Source organism: Lycorma delicatula, chromosome 3 (assembly GCF_047948215.1).
Source record: "Lycorma delicatula isolate Av1 chromosome 3, ASM4794821v1, whole genome shotgun sequence".
Lineage (NCBI taxonomy): Eukaryota > Metazoa > Arthropoda > Insecta > Hemiptera > Fulgoridae > Lycorma > Lycorma delicatula.
The window spans coordinates 105,238,459-105,258,372 of record NC_134457.1 but is presented as its reverse complement, the minus strand read 5'-3'; the positions used below and the strand labels follow the sequence as shown (position 1 = coordinate 105,258,372).

Genomic DNA, 19,914 nt, shown 5'->3' with positions numbered 1-19,914 from the left:
ATTTAAAAGATCTTTCAGAAATCGATTAGTTACAACGCAAATATACTATGCATCTTAACCATACGCACCGTCAACTGATTCAAAAAAACAGATGACGGCATCCTTTTTCTAGTACGTTAGTAAGTAACTCGATAATAACGAATAAACATAGTATTTCAGATGTAAATAATTTATACTGTAATAAATACAATAGACAATACGTCGTACAAACAGCACCCACATCCTCTGCAGTTACGAACATATAATATGAATTAAAAGTTTAGAAACAAGCTTGATTTGAAACAAAAAAACAGATCAAATTAATGTATTATTTAAGAACATTTTTTTAAAGATAGTGTCACGTAATGACTCTTAAAAAAAAAATCTGTATAATTAATTTCGAAAGATCAACTACAATAATAATTGGAAAGAGAGAATTTAATATTCTTAAAACCAGGCTATTCTTACACCGACGTTTAACTGGAACAGTAGTTGCTGAGATTTATAGGTAGGAAATTCGATACATACAAAACAACGGACTTAAACATTTCGTTCATTTCTCGTATTATTATTGAATAAATTAACGTTTTTTTATATTATACTTGTTTTTGCTTTATAACATTTCTTTTATGTACAGTATAATAACGTCCAATTCAGAACAGTATACTATTTATTAAGGGAATTTTTTGTGATAGCTACTTTTAAGTTCAAAGACTTTTTAGCACAACAAAGAAGAAAGACAAAACAAAGATTTTACGATTGAATTCTCTAGATGCGATCAAATTGCCTGGCTTAAGTTTTACTTCCATTACTCTTTGAAAACTGCCTCCTAACGGCTCCAACTAACTCCAGTAGTAACTCCGTTTATATCTCTCACCGATCCACTGTAGTTAGTTTGACCCCTTCAACAACTCCCTTTTGCCTCAACTACTCTTGACCGATCATAAAACCAATGAGTCCTAAATAATCATTCACCTTAGAGCATACTTGAATATAGCAATTAATTTACATTGCACTTAAAACAGTCAACATTTAAGCTTGTTATATGAAGTAGCTTAACTAAATATTAATTTGAATTTACAACATAAATAACTTAAACAAACATTAAGGAAAAATAGAATTAAGGTAGAGATTTTCTGTATTAAATATATTAAAATTTTTAATTATATTTTTTTTAATGTCATTTTTACATTTTACTCTGTAATTTAACAAAACTACCATCAATTTATAATACTATATTTGGTTTGGTTCATGATCCTTTTTGATTATTGATTCATATAAGGAGTAGGTAGTAAATGAATTTTGTATATTTGTTAAAGAAGTTTTCGTATAACATAAAAAATACGTATAAAATAAGAATACGTATAAGAATAACGTATAAAATTAAAAAATAAAATCGTTACCTTGAATTCAAAAAAGGAAAAAAGACATGAAATTATTCCGTGCCTAAAGAATTAATTTTAGAGTTTAATTTAGTTCAATGAAGAAATATAAACAAGTACATCAAAAAACCACTTGCATATGTTACAGCAATAATTTAAGGCAGTTTCTGTATATGTGTAGGCTATATGTGTAAGATATATCTGTACCTATAAAACAACTTGTCCTGATTGACTGACTATTCATCAACGCCCAGAAAAACTGCTGAAGATAGACGCGTATTAATGAAAATTTGTACACATGCTTTTTCTTACGGTGTAAGTGAACATTAAGAACGGAGTTTTTTAAATTCTGCGTTTAAAGGGGTTAAATGGAGTAACAACGAAATTTACAATTTTTTTTTTTTTTAATTTCCCGGTCGCAAATAATGATGTCAACTTGATTTTTGGTGTGTGTAATCTTTATGTAAATATATAAAAATCAATTTCAAGATTTTTTCAAAATCGACCTTGAAAGGGGATGAAGAAAGTTAAGCAAAATTTCACTATTTCCGTCTGTACTAAACGAGGTATTCATAAGATTGGGGCTGCAAATACTTTTCAGATAAATATCTAAAAACTATTTTCGATTCTCTTTATTTCTATTTTTTAAGGGTGCGACGTTGAATACCGCAGCTGCTCAACTAACACAGCCACTGCCATTGTTACTGTCTGCGCGACATGACTGGCTGCACCCAAGATTTGAAGACAAACATGAAAAAACCATTAAAAGGAAGTAATAATATTACCTTACATCTCAGGAATGGTCGACCTGAGACTGTACAAGACTACACTTCATTTACATTCATACATATCATTCTCATTCATCCTCTGAAGTAATACCTTACCGTGGTTCCGGAGGCTAAAGAGAAAAAGGAAAGAAAGTAAGTAACAATATTAAAAAAATTAAAAAAAAGTTAAAAACCTGCTTTATACTTTTTAGTCAAACTTTAATCAAATTATTATCATACATTACATGAGTTTAATTAGTAGGTAAATTAAAATTTCAACAGATAACATCCTATAATGAATTTTCTAATATATTTATAAAATATCAAATAAATTTTCAACCAAACATTTGCTATTCAAAGTAAGGAAGTAGTGAAGTTTTATTGTGAAAATATTATTTCATTTACTTAAATAAATTATTACTTAAGGAGGTATGTCTCAACATACTTCCCGCCAAAAATCATCTCTCTCTCTATGTGTGTGTGTGTATATATATATATATATATATATATATATATATATATATATATATATACACACACACACACACAATCGTGTGTACACAATATATCGTGTATATATATATATATATATATATACACGAAAATGATGACGAAATGTTGCCAAATTCGAAACCACAAAAACTTCCGTAGTAAGATTTGGTCATTTTTTTACGTCAAACGGCTGTCGGATTTATCATTTGTGACCCCAAAAACCCCGCATAGCCTTTTTGCAGATTTTGCAATTTTTTACACCCGAATTCTTAATTTACCCCCTACGGGGGATGTTTGAAAGAGTAATGATGGATTATTCTATTGTAACCTGACCTTACCAACTGTGAAAAATTTCATCAATCGGCAGTTTCAGGAAGTATGTTAAATTAAGAATGCAAGATCTGAGGACGAACATGAAAAAAAAACATTGTGTGTTACAGAGAAGCAAATAAAAAATGAAAAGTGGTAGGCAATCTTAAAATAATTGCTGTCTTAGCGTACATGTATTCTTTTCTTAGGGTTAATTTTAATTAACTATTCATCCAATTGTTATTCGAATTTGGAATTTTGATGCAAATTAAATGAATTACGTTTTATTTCGCCGAAGAAGAAAACGAAAATTGTTGTCAGAGTATTAAGCCGGAATCCTTTCTGGTCATTTGGAATATCAGAAATAATAAATTATACGCTAAGGGATGCTAAAGTGAAACAGAAATTTAATACCTAAAAAATGGAAGGAAACTAATAACAAGAAAAAACATCTGGCTCAGGTGCTTGTAGGGAAGAACAGGCTCTTCTAATCTTTCCGTATGCTATTAAAATGTGTTCAACAAGTTGAGTTCAAAGTCAATAATAATTCTATCCAGTACATTTATTCTGTTTTATAATTTTTTACTGCAACTAGAATCAGTTTTTATTGTTTGGTGTCTATATGATAAATAATTTTTTACCTATTAAAATAACCAGGTTAACAATTACATTCAAATAAGTCATCACATTTTAAGTTTTATATATGATTTTGCAATTAAAAGAAAAGACTACAACGATAATTTATTTACTGAATCTTAACAGTAATTCGAGATATTTTTTTACCGAAAAAAGTGCAGTTTGAAATTGTAAGATTCAATCATATCTTTAGGTAAATAAAATACACCCAAAGCTTACGTCATCAGAGAAGTAAATTTTTAAAGCTTTTATGAATTAAAGATGAAAATTAATGCTTATATGTATCAATAAATAGTTTCATTACATAGAATCTCTTTGACTATCATTTCTATTTGGGTAGGAATAAATGTCCCATTCGCTTAAGATTCTGAAATTTTTTTATAGTAAAGCTAATTCAAATTTAGTATATTGTGGTTCCCAAAATTTTTTTTAAATAGTAGCAAGAGTTGGCAAAACAAAAAAAAAAATATTAGTAGAAACTGAATCTCCCGATAACTAATTTTAAAAGATTCTTTAGAAGATGAATAGAATTTTACTTCACCAAAATGTTTTTACTGTTAAATGAATCCTAACAAGAAAACTTCAAAATATTTTGTTTTTCGTGAGGGTTAAAGTATCTAAAATCTGGAGACTTGATTGTAATTAAAAAGATTTTATGATGAATTTATCCGACACGATTCATTAAATTATTATATATAGCATTTTTATATATTTTTAGATAAAGAAATAAGAAGCTCTTAAACCTGTTCATTACCAAGTTTTATTTACGTTATAAACTTTTTAAGTACAATGAAACAGCTAAAAGAACCATGAGGAATCCGTAAATTTTTTCATTAAATTCTGAAGGGAAATTTTCAGTTCAGCCAAGTAAAAGGAAAGTAAAATAAAAATACTCGAATGATTTTGACATTAACACTTTAGAAAAAAAATTGTTAAAATACATCCATAGTAATAATGAATCGAGGTTGTAGAACGCTCAGCATAAATAGCGAGGAGATAAAACCACAATAAATTAATCGCTATGACCAAACCAACTCACAATGTTATTTAAGTGAACCGCGTTCATTCGTTGAAATAAATGAAATTAATTATTTAATAGGATTAAATTAATTCAATATAGTCACTTATACTGAAGAGGGTTAGACGTCAGCAGTAAATAATTTTGTATTTCTACTACTTAATCTTTGACAGTAAGTCGTTATTTCCTTATTTACTGTAAATTCTTTATTATAAATGAACTGTTATTATATTAACAAGATTGTTATGATATTATTTTAACAAAAATCATCAAATTAATATATCGTTTATAGTCGAGGGATTCATGTTTAAATAAAAATTTCAACTACACGTGAATGAAAAAAAAGAAGTTTTTCCATCTCCCCCCATATCAAAAACAATGAAATTTGCCATTATTAAAGATTTTCATGATTACTTTGAAAACAGTAAAAAACATAATGAAATTCAGTGACAGTAAGGAGCTAAATGTATTAGTTCTAGGTAAAGGTTTCGAGCATTATTTTATCAACTAATCCAAAATTCCGTGACTGTCTAAATGAAAACTAATGTGACTGAATCGATCTTCATTTATTTCGCAAATTTGTAAAAAAAAAAAATCACTTTATCCATTAAAAAAAACTTTTTTTCCTTAAGCATAGACTAATAATGTAGATATAAAACAAGAGCTTTCAATAGTTTTATTGAAAAATAATAACAAAATTAATGAATAAGGAAAAAATTTTCTTCCAAGTTGAGTATCTTTATTCCATAAAACTGATTGTTTCACCATAATGGTAACTTTTACATTTCCTAAAAAAACTTTAAACGATTATTTTTTCTGAATGAATATTAATGTCGAATAACCACAACCACAATTATTAAAATGAGGAAAAATATTCACTTAAAAAAATTGAAGAGGCTTGAATTTAAGGAACAATATTATATATTTTACGTGAAGGAAATAACGTAAAATTATATGTCGTCAAAATAGATAATGTTTGCTTCAACATTATGATTATCTTTTTTTACTAGGTCATACATAAATTAGTTCTTAACGAAGCCTAGTATTTTTCATTTCAAATTACTTTTATTAAATGGTAACGAGACCAACCTGGATAAGCATATTGTTCATAACTGCTTTTCAAATAACATTAGATTATCTGTCATACCTACATCTGAATACCTTGGTATTCTTTCATTACCAAGAAATAAAAATGTAAATATTCCTAGAGAAATAATTTATCTAGCTGTGCTACTAAAATTCATTACTGATTAAGAAAATTAAAAGTAGTATTTTTAAACTTCGTCCTTGGTTTTTAGTAAAACTGACCTTTTGTTGGCATTCTAAAAGCTAAAAAATATCCAGGGCAGAAAGAATCTTGAGCCAAGAAATAGTTGTTGGGAGGGAGAGGTTAGTAAGAAAATAAATATATACACGAGTGTTTGCTACTACAAGTGCGTAGTATATGTATATAAAAAAAATAGTTGCGCTTCCGTATCAAAAATTATTTTAACATTAATTCATTTATAGCAAGATAATTCTGTCAATCACGGAATAATCATTAGATATTCCATCTACAATTAAAAGAAGCTTGTAATACATCTGTGTATTTTTATGCAGAATAGAGAAAGGATTATTTCCCTCAGAAGAATTATTACCGTTATCGTTCTTGTTTGCAGAGCATTACGTACTTTCTAAGAATATGATTTGTATACCTCAAAACTACTTTTAGTACAGTATTCCTATTAACAATGGTGGAAATGAGTGTAATGTAGTCTACTTACAGATTATAGTATATGTATAATTTACTCTTAACAGATTATATTTTGAAAGTGGGAATAAATGAATTTACTTTCAGCTTTTACTTAAAATAATTACCTGCAATATTGCTTTAAGTATGAATTAAGTATTGCTTTGAGAGAATGAAATAAGTAATTAAGAAAACTTTCCGGATAATTCACTGGTAAAGTTAATACATTCTTATTTATTTTGTAATATGTTAATTTTATAATTTATATGTTGTTTAACCTGTAAAGCAAAACAAAAAAATATATACTTTTTTCTATTAAAAGAAAACAATAATTTATGTATATACTTGATAAGTTGTAATTTATAGAACTATTAATGTATGATTTATATATACTTGTATGTTAATTTTCATTGAGACAGCCATAGATAATCGGATTTATACAACCATGGATTTATATTTATTTATTAATAATTAAATATTTATAATTTACATTAGTATTACTGAGTGGGTAAAAGTAACTAAGAGAAATATTTTAAGTTTTTTTTAGAAGATTTAAAATTAAAAAAAGTTATTAATTTAGTTTGTTTTTTTAATTTTATTCACACGTAATATTCAAACAATAATCTTTACAAGGAAAACTACAGAGACTTTATTCATAAACAGAAAACGCTCCCAAACTATCTTTTTATGTACAAATAATAGTCTAAAACTGAATTTGCATTTCGCGAGTTTAAAAGAGAAAAAACTTATTTTCGTAAAAATATCTGATGTGGACAACACGTAATTTCCTTGTACGCCTATTAAATTACATATACCCATTTTTGTTCCCTTCATTTTTAACTTTTTCATTTGAAAGTGAGATACTATCCTCCAATTCTTTAATAAAGTGGACAGTTATACAATTACATTGTGTGGACACCGCATTGCAACCAATTTTTTTGTTGTGTCCGTATCAGCATTTTATGTAAGTTTATGTATTAATTTTGATTCACGCCCAAGTAGTTACGTGATGTAAGTGAGAATATGTTGGATCCGTAACCGTGCATACGGTTTTTTATTATATTTTATTTTTAATTCGGTTTTTTAATTCCTTTGTAGTTATTGTCGATTACTACTTAATCTTCGAAAAGCTCATTAGTTCATATTTTTAATTGTTTCCAAACGAATTTTTTATTTTAAGAATTTATTTCAATTAACTGTTTAGTGTATATAATAATGTACACATATTACAGAAACCTTTCTTTTATCCTGGTAAGCCTCCGGGAATTACCATTCAGGTATTACTTCAGAGGATGAATGAGATGATATGTTTGAGTGTAAATGAAGTGAAGTCTTGTACAGTCTCAGTTCGACCATTGCTGAGATGTGTAGTTAATTGAAACCCAACCACCAAAGAACACCGATCTTGTATTCAAATCTACATAAAAGTAACTTCCAAATTGACTTCCAAATCAGCTGATTTGAGAAGACGCGTTCATCACTAGACCAACCCGGTGGTGTATTGCAGAAACCTAATAAATTTTAAAATTAACAAACTATGTAGACTATTCCTTGAAATTCACATTGATTCTTTTTTTAAAATATTTTCGCGTTTTTGTAGTAGCAATATTTTCAATTAGACAATTGTCCGTTTTAGTATATGGATATTTCTAGGAAAACATATAGAGAGAAATATTTTTTTCTGTGGCGCAGGAGTAAAGAATAAATTACTACACTGCACCGTGTGGTTGTGATTGGGCGAACAAAATATTTGAGTGATAGAAAATAAACGTCTAATAGAAAGCACACCAGTTTACTGATCGTGGTGGAATGGTAATGTCTGGGTGTTTCATCCGGAGGTTGCGGGTTCGATCCCGGATTGGTATTGCATCTTTTAACCTCTAAAAAAATTAATTTTCATATGCTCAAGACGTAATCATCGAGCTTATGTAGCGAATCAATACATTAAAAAAATAAATAAAAAGAAGATATGTCCATCAAAATTATATCCGTATCAGGTGTACGACTAACTAAACAGGGAAATGATATTATTTATATCAAGTCATTGCAATACTAAAATGCAGAAGTGTAATAGTATAAAATAGCAGTACGAGTAAGGCTACGTTATAAATGTGTAACGTAGTCACATACTCTAAAATTATTAAATTCAACTATGAATTAAGATTATAGTAGTACATAATATATACTACGGAGATTTATTTATTTACGAAATGAAATGTAATGATACGTCAAAAAAGCTTAAAATCTAGAATTTTTAACTTTAAGTTTAATAATAAATTAAATTATTAAAATATTACGCATATCTCCTTACTAATTTAGTTGCTTAATATTTCTATTAATTTAAATCATGCATTAATTAAAGTATACTTCACGATTATATTTAAAACAAGCTGTAGATTTTAATTACTTTTGTTAATAATTATAATTAAGCAACTAATATTTTTAAATATTATTAAACAAAAAGAAATTTACATTTGAAATATATTTGACGCATAAATTAATTTTTAGCTTAATTGAAATTGTAATACTACTTGTAATGCAGTCACGTTCTACTTAAATTTGTTACCGGCAAACAAGAATATTTTCCCCTGAGACTACTAGTACATTTAAAATGTTTAACTACTGCTACACATACAACAGAAACCAAAGAATATTTTTATTTTTATATTTTAATTACGAGTAATTTCAAAAATAAAAAGATTATATGTAGAAAAAATTGTGAGTGCTTAAGACCTCATGTTCGAACTGAAAACTTCTACGGCGATTCTAATCATTTCAACGTACATCTATATAAAAATTTAATTTAATAAAATATTTAATTTCGAAGTATGTTATATTAATGATCTTAATATTATGAAATTACTTGGTCAAATCAGGAACAAGACAAAATAATATCACACCCACACACACACACACACACACACACACACACACACACACACACACACACACACATTTATGTAAAATTATTTATTTCCATTTTTCTCTTCGTATAATCACTAGATATAATGTGTGCACTTTAAACTATATGTATGCACTATATATTCGTGCATATATATATATATGCACGAATATATATATATATATATACACTTTGAAATATTATACTGTTACACCCGTCCCATATGCATAATACATAAATTTACTTACACAATGATTATATTACACTTCAATAACATTTTTCAGTGTATTATAACGATGATGCACTAACATATCCACCGAAAGATAAGGATAGTAGTTTAACGGATAACTACACATACACTGAATAAAAATTATAAATGCATTTAACGTAAAACGAAACACAACCAAGCACAGAATATATGCACAACTCTCTCTCGCTCGGACAAATTCGGCCTCCCTCGAATTTATACGAATGAGCTTATCACGACACAGGCTTACAGATCATACTTATTACCCAGCTGAGTTTTTCAATCGCTCGGCTAAACTCTGCTCCCCAGACTTTAACCTCGGAGCTTTACAGATCAGACTTACTCATTACCCAGCAGACTCTCCGCGCTCGGCTAAACTCGGTTCACCGGAATTTACACGAATGACTGTTTTACTTCAGAGCCTAACTCAACAGACTTTTTCAATGCCCATTCAAAAGAGCGCGGTACGCCTAAAGATGTTTTCAGTTCAGTAACAAAAAAAATAATAAATTTTTTCTTAAATATGTAATCAATATATTTTACTTATCAATAAAAGTTTCAGATTCCTTAATATAATTTGAAATTAAACAAATAGAATACCATTTTAACCAAATTTTACTAGAATAGAGTGGCTTATTTAGAGAATCCGTTTCTACCAATTCTAATTAAAGGTATCTGTCATATCTATAACTATCCTACCTATTGTTGATGTAAAGATAGGCTGTAAATATTCCTAAACACACTACTACTATTGTAGAAATGAGAGAATAATTATTCCATTAATTTATCTTCTTTATTTTCTATATAATGTTTAAGTGGAATCAACTACCAACGTAATTTTCCATTAATAAATGCAAACACCCTGCCATGAAACATGAACAATCCTTTTCAGTTTAGTAATCTACGGAAACCGGTTTATTAAACATTGCATAAGCCGATAAGACGTTATCGATAAGATTTCAGGGATGAAATTTACGATAACCCTCAATCCCTTAATTATATCTTAGTTATACTTTTTGCATTAAATTTCAAACGACTTTAATCTTACATTGAAAACACAATCACATCTAGGCATTATTGTAACCAAGATTCTACTCCTATACATACTACTATATTTTATGCAGTATAAATACTACTACTAATACTAATTCAGTGCAGTATAAATATCGAAAATACATCCCTCCACTATGTTTATTGATAATTTTCGTATAATATAATATTATTTACACTGTTATTTATAAATTAAATTCTAAATAAGAATTGTTTCTTCTCGTATTTAAAAACGTTTGTGTAACAAATATGGAATCTGAGTGCTAACCGAATTGATAAAATTGCCAATTTTTTAAAATAGTTTGATAATCGCCACAAAGGTATAAAATTATTTACAAATTTTATTTTAGACTTAATTTTATTACTATATTTTTGTATTTCTATGTTGATCTTTAATATAATTTACTTTATTTCAACAGTTTAATAAAACTACAAAAACATTGAATATTCGCTGAAACCTTCTTCTTTAAAGAAACTATTAATTTCAATTGTAATATGTGTGTAAAGCTTATATATATGTATATATATATATATATATATGTACACATACAACATACCCCAATACAACTTCAGTAAGGCTGTAGGGAATAATAAATGGCAAACTAGAAGAGATTAGGTGGACTGTTTCCTTGAATATTAATTAACTCGAAGAGGATAGAAAAAACTTAAAATACATTTTCTTTCCTTAATTGCATTTTATGAATAAGCGTTACTATTTTTCTAATGAAAACAATTTTTGAAAAAGATAAAAGAAGGAAAACCTATATTGACAACTTTATTCATTTGTTACATAATAAATGATCTATTAATTTGAACGACTGATATAATATGTTCTTGGAATCCGACTCTAGTAATTGACAATTATATTCGTGACTTTGTGAAATAAATATGATTTTTTGTGAGTAATAAATCTGAAGGCAAATTTTGAAAACTGTAATGCATTGTAGGGGAATGCTTGTAATTTTCCCCACGAATTTCATGAATCTGATATTTACTTTTTTCTTCATGAATTAATTTACCATAGACGTTTGTGAGGAATATACTTGAATACGTTTGGGAAGGAATATACTAAGAAGAATACTTGAGGATATGAAAAAGAAAATTTTTTGACGTGTGAAAACGTCCATGCCTGATCGGTATTCTAACCCGGGAACTCCGGGTGATAGACCAAAACGCTAATACACCGCCATGGAGATCGGTTAAAACATAACTTTTAACACAGGCCATTTTTAGACGCACGAAGATATAATTTGTAGGATCGGCCAGTTTAATATCTATATTAAGATTATTACTAGTGATTTTTTAAAAAATAATATAAAGTATTAAATGATGTTCTGTTGATATATATAAAATAACATCTTATTCTGTTTTAACTGTGTAGTGTTCTGACAATGTAAAAAAAATAATAACTAACACTCATTATTTAACTGCAGGAAAGTTAAATTAGAATTTAAATGAACTTGAATTAGATTAACTAAGGTCAAATAGAAATTAATTTAACTTCATTCATAATAATTATAGTTTGGCAATAAGTTGCCAAAAAATTTGAAAAACTTTTAATTAAATTTTCTAGTAAAATATTTTTGCTTAGTAACAATTTTATATTCTGGATGAAAGATAGAGTAAGCTACCTCTGTCTACGTCAGAAATCGGTTGAAAACTTGCTAAAAGAAAAAAAAGAAAGAAGTTGTAAGTAAAAGGGTTTTTCCATTAATAGACATAATTTTTAAAACTACACGAAAAGAACTTGGCAGTTCAACTGTGCAACCACGAATTAAATAATATAAATGAGTTAATCATTTATTACGATTTTTTCCTTGTTATTAAATTGATATAAAAGAAACAAAACTTCTTTTAATAAAAATAAAAATGTAGGATGCTGACCGCATTCCTATCAGAATCAATTATTACCGACTATTAATTATTTTGCATCTGTCATAAAAAAATAAAAATAAAATAAATGCTAAAAATTTAAATTATATATAATTCTATTACGCACTGACCGGTTAAACAAGCTCTAACTTTTCCTCGTGCATACAACAAACCACAAATACAAGGAAGTTAAATAACGCGTTTCAAACGTACATTAATCAGCAATTCCTTTCTTAAATAATAAGTATTGCTTATATTAATTATTAATATTGATTATAGCATAAGTATGCTTAAAATAATATAGATTACATATTTGTTTTTTTAACACACCCCCCCCCCCCCCCCCCCGTTTAGACATAACTCGGTTGCCTCACGAAGCCGAGACAGGACCAGGACATTCATCATCATAGTGCACCTTACCACTACGAGGTGATTTTCCCTCCGCCGTTAAGTGCTATCTTCAGTGGTATTTTTTAGTTGTTTTATTGCAGATTATTGTTAAAACGTGTGTTAGTGATCCACATTCGTACAAGTACGGATTAAAAAATATTAATCTCTAGATCAGTTATTGACAAATTAGTGTATAGTGATAAAACACGTGGAGAGCTGTATTTATAAGTGCTTTAAAATACTGTTATTTTTATCTAGTTTAAGTGTTGGTGTGTATAAAACAACAACATACGTGAGTAATCAACATTTGAAACGTTTTTCGATTGTTAATTTAACAAATAAAGGTAGTTTTAAGTTATATATAGTATTCACCCATGCCACCACGTGGCACAAAGTTGTAGGTTAATAATTATTTTTACAGACAGTTTATCACACTTTTACCGATAAAAAAATTAAGATAGGATAAGATACGTGTTAGGTTTACATTTCGTCTTTGTAGGTGTAATATTGAGCGAGATATAAACGTTTTAATGTAGTATTAGAAACACATGGGCTTTAGAAAGTAGTGTAGGAAGTCGCGGATGGATACAGTGTAGTCTGACAAAAACAAAATTGTTTGTTCTTAAATAGTGAAACGTTCGAAAGATCGATTATAGCTTTAGTTCACTTAAACTTTAAACTCAGCTACAGTTCAGTGAATTCTATAATTCACGGATCCTCCAAAAGAACCCCCCCTTTTTTTGTTTTTGAAAAAAGCAGAAGAATAGATCAGAGAAGCATATTAACATGGAGGTTGCGCCTGTTAAAGCCAGCGCCAGCGTGCTGACACTTGATGCACAGCCTGGGGGGCTTCACCCCCTTCACAGTACAGATGTTAGAAAAAAGAGAGACACATTATAAAGAAAACCTCCAACTGGGAAGAGGAGCTTCCCAAACAGCTCGAGGACTTTGTCGTGGAATTGGAACGGCTGGCATCTGATCTCCGGAAAAGCATCGATAAGAAGGTAAAACGAAGCATAAAAGAGGTCGATGCGGGACTAAGCAGCACAGTAAAAGAATTAAGAAAAATGGTCAGCGGTAGTACCCTCACTACAGGAAAGAAACAAACAGCGGAGGTAGCAACACAGACTATGACTGCCTCTGGCTATCCTATTATAGATGAACATAACAATGGAGTCCCCGATGAAGACACGGCAGACTTTATCAAAAAATCATGGCGAACAACGCGTACCACAATACTTACAGAGAACAGCCCGATAAAAGAGATAGCACAGCCCTGGATAGCACTGCGATAATAGATATGAAGGAACTAACGAAGAACAAATTACACGAGAAGCTGGCTACAAGGCATCCTCAAGTAGCGTGGCTACTCAATGATCCAGGAGTCAAAGCGGGAAATCTCTTGACAGACTCATTAGAAGCAAGGTTGATTTGAGAGGGGATGGATGATGAGGCTCCTGTCAAGAATACATTTCACGTGGCCTACGTGGACTCCAGAGAAGACAATCTCTTGGACCTCGCACAATCTCTTGCAAAAATTTTTAACAAGGTCAAGACGTTTAATGATGGAAAGCTAGGCGAACTTCAAACGGAGTTCACGCACAAGTTTGAAATACCTGTCGTAAAGCCTACCGCGACGTACGCGGACCTATTGAAAACGGTACGGAGCAAGGTCACGGTGCCCCCAACCACGGAGATCCTTTCCATACGGAGGACCGGAAACCGTATGGAAATAAAAGTCAGAGAAGAGCGAAAAAATGTCGGGGAATTTAAACAAACGGTCGCTAACACAATAAAGGATGGGAAGGTGACGGCAAAGAGCAGAACTACTGCACTGCGCATTAGGGACCTTGTACGTGGCACACAAGGCGTAGACATAACTGATGGTCTGAGGAAGATTACAGGCTCTGAGCTCCGCGACAATATACGCTATACAATAAGAACTGGCTATGGCGAGACACAAGTTGCCTTCTGTGGGCAACCAGCGCCAATGAGTTAATCGTGAGGAAAGGCAGAGTGAGGATTGGCCTGGTATCATGCAGGGTGGACATTAGAGAGCAGCCTCTGCAGTGCTTCCGCTGCCACGAGACGGGCCACAGCGCCAGCAACTGTAGCGGCGCTGTCAGGTCTAAAGCCTGTTTTAATTGTGGTAGCGTAGGCCACAGGGCGGCGGATTGCGCTGTGACATCAAAATGCTTAACATGTGATAAGGAGGGGCACCGCACCGGCTCCTACTTATGTCCCAGGGAGCTAGCAAGATGAACACTAGTAGTAACCAGGGGAGGACTGGAGATACTGTCTGAAGATAGGACTGCGGCTATATGGATGAGCAGACAAATACCTGTTAGAGACGTAGACCAAGTAAAAAAAAAAAATTAAAACCGGTTTTTTTAGTACCGGTGTACTGCTATGCTTGTTACATTTCACCAAACATAAGTGATGTATACATTGATCTTGACAACCATCACGAGGGACCTCCAAGCACACCGACCAGCAATGATGGCCGGTGACTTTAACGCCTGATCCACTGCATGGGGGTCTACAAGGACTGATTCTAGAGGAAGAATCATGATGGAGACTGTCACAGCTCTGGATTTGGTATGCCTCAATAATGGTGTGCATACACATTCAGGAGAGGGTCAACGGGTTCTATAGTCGACATCACATTTGCCACCCCGGATCTGGCCGCACGGGTTCATGGTTGGAGAGTATGGGAGGGGTACTCCGCCAGTGACCATAGTCTATAATGATGACGGTCACTGACGGTGACAGACGTGGGAATGGAAGGACAACGGCAACTTGCTGGAGTACCAGGACGCTGGACAAGGAGGCACTCACTGGGATACTTAACTTACGAGGCATTACTGCGGTAACTGCAGCTGAAGCTCCTTGATCAACTCACTCAGAGAGGTGTGTGATAATATACTTCCAAGAAGATATACAAGGCCCAATCTAAAGAACACAGAGGCAACTCAGAGCGATGATTAGGGAAATTTAAGAAATTCTGCTGGCGGCCACTATCGGCGGAAATAGACACAGACCCATGGGGAGACCTTATAGACTGATAGTAAAAAGAGCTCCGAGACCCAGGGAACCCATTACAAGGGAATGTAACGAGATCACACGTATCATCGATGGTCTATTTCCTCGTGGGGGTATGATCGCTATGGAGGAACAAGGCGACGATGAATTACGCGACAGAATTACACGTGATGACGGAGGCCGGCCTGTGAGCCGGCCTTCGTCTCTCGGGTACTTAGTGATGTCAAGCGATGAAGCGGCAGACGCCACGGCTCCCTAGATTATTACTTAACGCAGTTCCTGACGGGCCATGAAGAGGTAGGAACCTCTTCAGGTTCTGCGTGGACCATTCCGATGAATGTCCTGTCTGCCACGAGGAGGAAACCGCCTACCATTTGTGTTTGAGGTGCGCAAGACACGATCGTGAGAGAAAAGATCTATTAGATGTTTTACATAAAGAGGATATGTTCACACCAGAAGAAGTGCAAGATATATTATTGCACTTGGGGACGAACTGGAAGGCTGTCTCTAACTATACCAGGACAGTCCTGCGGGACCTAATTACCTGGGAGAGACCCGCATAAGGGTGGATAGCCAACCTATCCAGGGTGTCTATCCACCCCTGGATAGCCAGGGGTGGAGGTTTAGTCGGTAGTGCGCAGGTATGTCAATAATACACGAGGTACTAGGTACTCCCTCGACCACACGCAGTCCCAAGACGAGATGCTCTGCCACCAAAGCTTCCTCCAGTCTTGTTTCTACAACCAGAACAAAAGCCTCCCCCGCTCACGCATCCGCCTCCGTCGCTCCTAACAGGATTTCCGCACGAGAAGCATCACGGAGGACACTGCTCGGGGTCACCTTCCTCCTATAAAAATCCTGCAGAGCCAGGGAGCCCTATCACAGACATTCCTGAAGAACAAGCTAGATTTATCGCTCTGTAGGTCCAGTACCATGATGGCTGCATGGCTCTCGTCAAAGCCCTGCAGCCCCACTTTGACGTCCGCACTACTAAAGAGTTCTTCAGGCCATCTCACAGAGATAAGATCAACCACTTCCTCACTCGCAACACCAGCCTCCAGCTTTCTCCGTATTTCAGCTGTTGTCACCCCACGACCGGAGCCAAATATCTGAGTGCCGACATCTGCAATAGGTGCAAGCTCCTGCCTGCTCTCAACAGCAGCAGGAAGGTTCACGAGCGCGGAAGCAAACATCTTCACCGTGACTGAGACACCTGGCCATATCCTCGGTGAAAGTCTTATTTTCTGTTTTGGTAAACATATTCACACGAACTAAGTCGACCATGGTCTGCACATGCTGCAGAATATCTAAATCGATTAATATCTAAATTGAAAGAGAAATGCATCCTCCTCTTCCAACCTTCCAGTGGACTTTCGCCTGTGCCGGAGGATGTCCCACTGGTCCCTTCTAGTCGAACAGCGCCGATGGCCTCCTCATTCGGCCGTCTTGCAGTAGGCTGACCCACGGCAGCTGCCGGAAGATTCTTTTGCGCTTCCCCAGCTGGGGGAGAGCACTGCTTCCGGAGCTCAGACGTCCTCGCCCGAGGTATGTTCCCCGCCACCACAGGTGCCAGTAGAAAGTTCGCTCCGAGGTCACTAAAGTTGCTGCTCTCGTATTCCGAGCAGACCTCTCCCGGATGGGGATACCTCTCCCCGCCCGAGAGGACCAACGCTCCACCACCGGCGTAAAGCCATCCTCTTTAGGTGGCGACACGCTCCACCATCGGTCAGGATCAGATATAACCGCAGCAATAAAAAATACACCGCAAAAAAAGGAGAGATCGAGTGCAAATTAACAAAAATGATAAAACAAAGCAAAAAACAGAAAACGTTAGCCCGGAACAGTCAGCAGGAAATAAAAGAATCCCACCAAAATCAAAAAAGCACAAAAAATAGTCTTAAGTCAAAACGTAAGAAACAAAACAATACGTGGCAACGAAATAAACAATACAGATTACATTAAATGTAAGTAAATGTTAGTAATTTTTAATTTCATCAATTGATAATAAATGTATTCAATTATTTGTTTGATTGTGGTTTATCTATAATTTCTATGAGACTATTTACTGAAATTCTAGTACTACCGTATATAATTTAGATCCTCATTCTGTGTACTTAGTACATCTTCCTTAATTTCAGAAAATAATAGGAAACTAAAACGTTGAAGTGGTATTAAGATTCATATCATAAGATCGAACAATATAATTAACATATAATTAACTTTTCTGAATAATGGAATAAGTTCTATACCAGATGCTTAGACACGATAAGTTATTTCATAGAATAAGTAGATTCATTTTAATATAAATAATAAGGTTTATTTATTATTCTGTTTTTGAAGTAAGATTTTCTATTTAAATTATTTATTATACATCCGAGTGCAATTATTTCTAGTAAAGTTGTTTATTTCATTTAAATATTAAAAAAAAGCTAAATTTACTGATATATATTAACATATTTCTTACAGTTACTTTTATTTGAACAAGTCTACACTAATAAATTTATTATTATACAGCTGATTGTGTACTACACAGGAACAAGTCACTTAAGCTCTCATCACATTGCAAAATATAATAGGGTCAATGAAATATATTGCATCATTATTCAAATACTGAGCATCCTTATAAATTAAATTTAGACCCAGTGAAACATATGAAATAGAACGCATTCATTAATTATTGTTCCTTTGATAACAAATAAATATTTAAAAAAAATAAAAAACCAAGTTTCCATAAACAAATTAAAATCTGTAGCTGTAATTGCATAATATCAAAATTTAATTTTTTTTCTCTATAGGATTATCATATCCTACAATTTGACAAAAGAACTAAAATAAATTAATCAATTAAAATAAAACTAATCAATCATTTTTGATCTGATAGAAAATGAAAAAGAAATTTAAAACTTGAAACACTGAAGTTTAAAAGCTGAATTAAGCCGAACATAACTTAATAACTTTAATTAAACAGATAACATTATGTAAATTATCTAATTACTTAATTTTTAAAAAAACTCCACCAATTCTTCAAATTTACCTACTAAAAAAAAAAAAAAAATCCGATATCGTGTAATGTCCAAACTCAATACATAATGTTTTAAAATAATGAATTTTAAACTGTATTAAGTAAAATTTCTAGAAATAAGTAAAATAAAAAAATAAACTTGTGGCTCTTCCTGAATGTTATAAAATATAAGTAGCTCTTAAAAAGATGTCTTCAACAAATAAATCTGTAGGAAAACCAATTTGTTGCACAATGTTAAGCCTTTCACGTAGTCATTGATCAGGTAATGTAATATGTTGCTCCCGCCTGAATAAAAATAGAATAATTTTCGGAAAAGTGGAGGCTGGAAGGATATTCCTTCCTGGAAGAGATCTGAGATAATTCTTCCGATTGGGTTGTTTTTCTCTTTCTGTAGGTAGATCATCTCTTTCACAATCCACTCCATTTTCATATCTTTAATATTTTTTTCCTAGTGATAGTATATGAATATTTGCTGAACTACGCGTATAATAATAAGAACTACCTCTTTAAATTATTTCTTCCTTGATATTACATAATATTTGTAGTTTTATGGGAGTGATTTGGCTCGAAAATATTTCTGGGGCCTCCATTTCCTATCCTCTCATTGTATAAAACCACACAACTTAGGATTAAAGTGCTGATCAGATACAGCTTCATAATTAGCATTAAGAGACGCAGATATATCTAAAAAAGATATATTAGCGGATAAGATTATCGATATAATAAAAATAAAAAAACACACATTAAATTGAAAAAATATCTGATGTGGACATTACATGATCCTTGTACGGTTATTAAATTACATATACACATTTTTTTTAAAATGAGAAGTACATAAAACTTTATTTCATTAATAACTTCTGATATTTTTTCATATACTTTTTTTAATGTTATTATTGAGTTATTATTTATTGTACAAAATCTTTTACAATCAGAGGTTAATAATTATTAAAAAATCAATATATTTATATTTAAAAAAAAAAGGTAAAAAAAAGGAGATGAAGTCTGACTTGACCCGATGTGCATTCCCCTTGTAAGATCCAGATATGTCATTAATTAAAAATTTATTTGAACTCT

At 32.1% G+C, this 19,914-nt stretch overlaps 1 protein-coding gene across 2 annotated transcripts in view; it reads left to right on the top strand.

Annotated features, from left to right (window-relative positions):
* The first annotated feature begins 12,817 nt into the window (after positions 1 to 12,817).
* The window catches only part of LOC142321831 (cyclic GMP-AMP phosphodiesterase SMPDL3A-like), a 397,040-nt gene continuing 389,943 nt past the window's right edge, over positions 12,818 to 19,914 (top strand). For both annotated transcript variants that reach the window (XM_075360278.1, XM_075360280.1), the window contains exon 1: positions 12,818 to 13,065. The gene's annotated coding sequence lies outside the window, so the exon portion shown is untranslated. The remainder of the gene's footprint in view (positions 13,066 to 19,914) is intronic.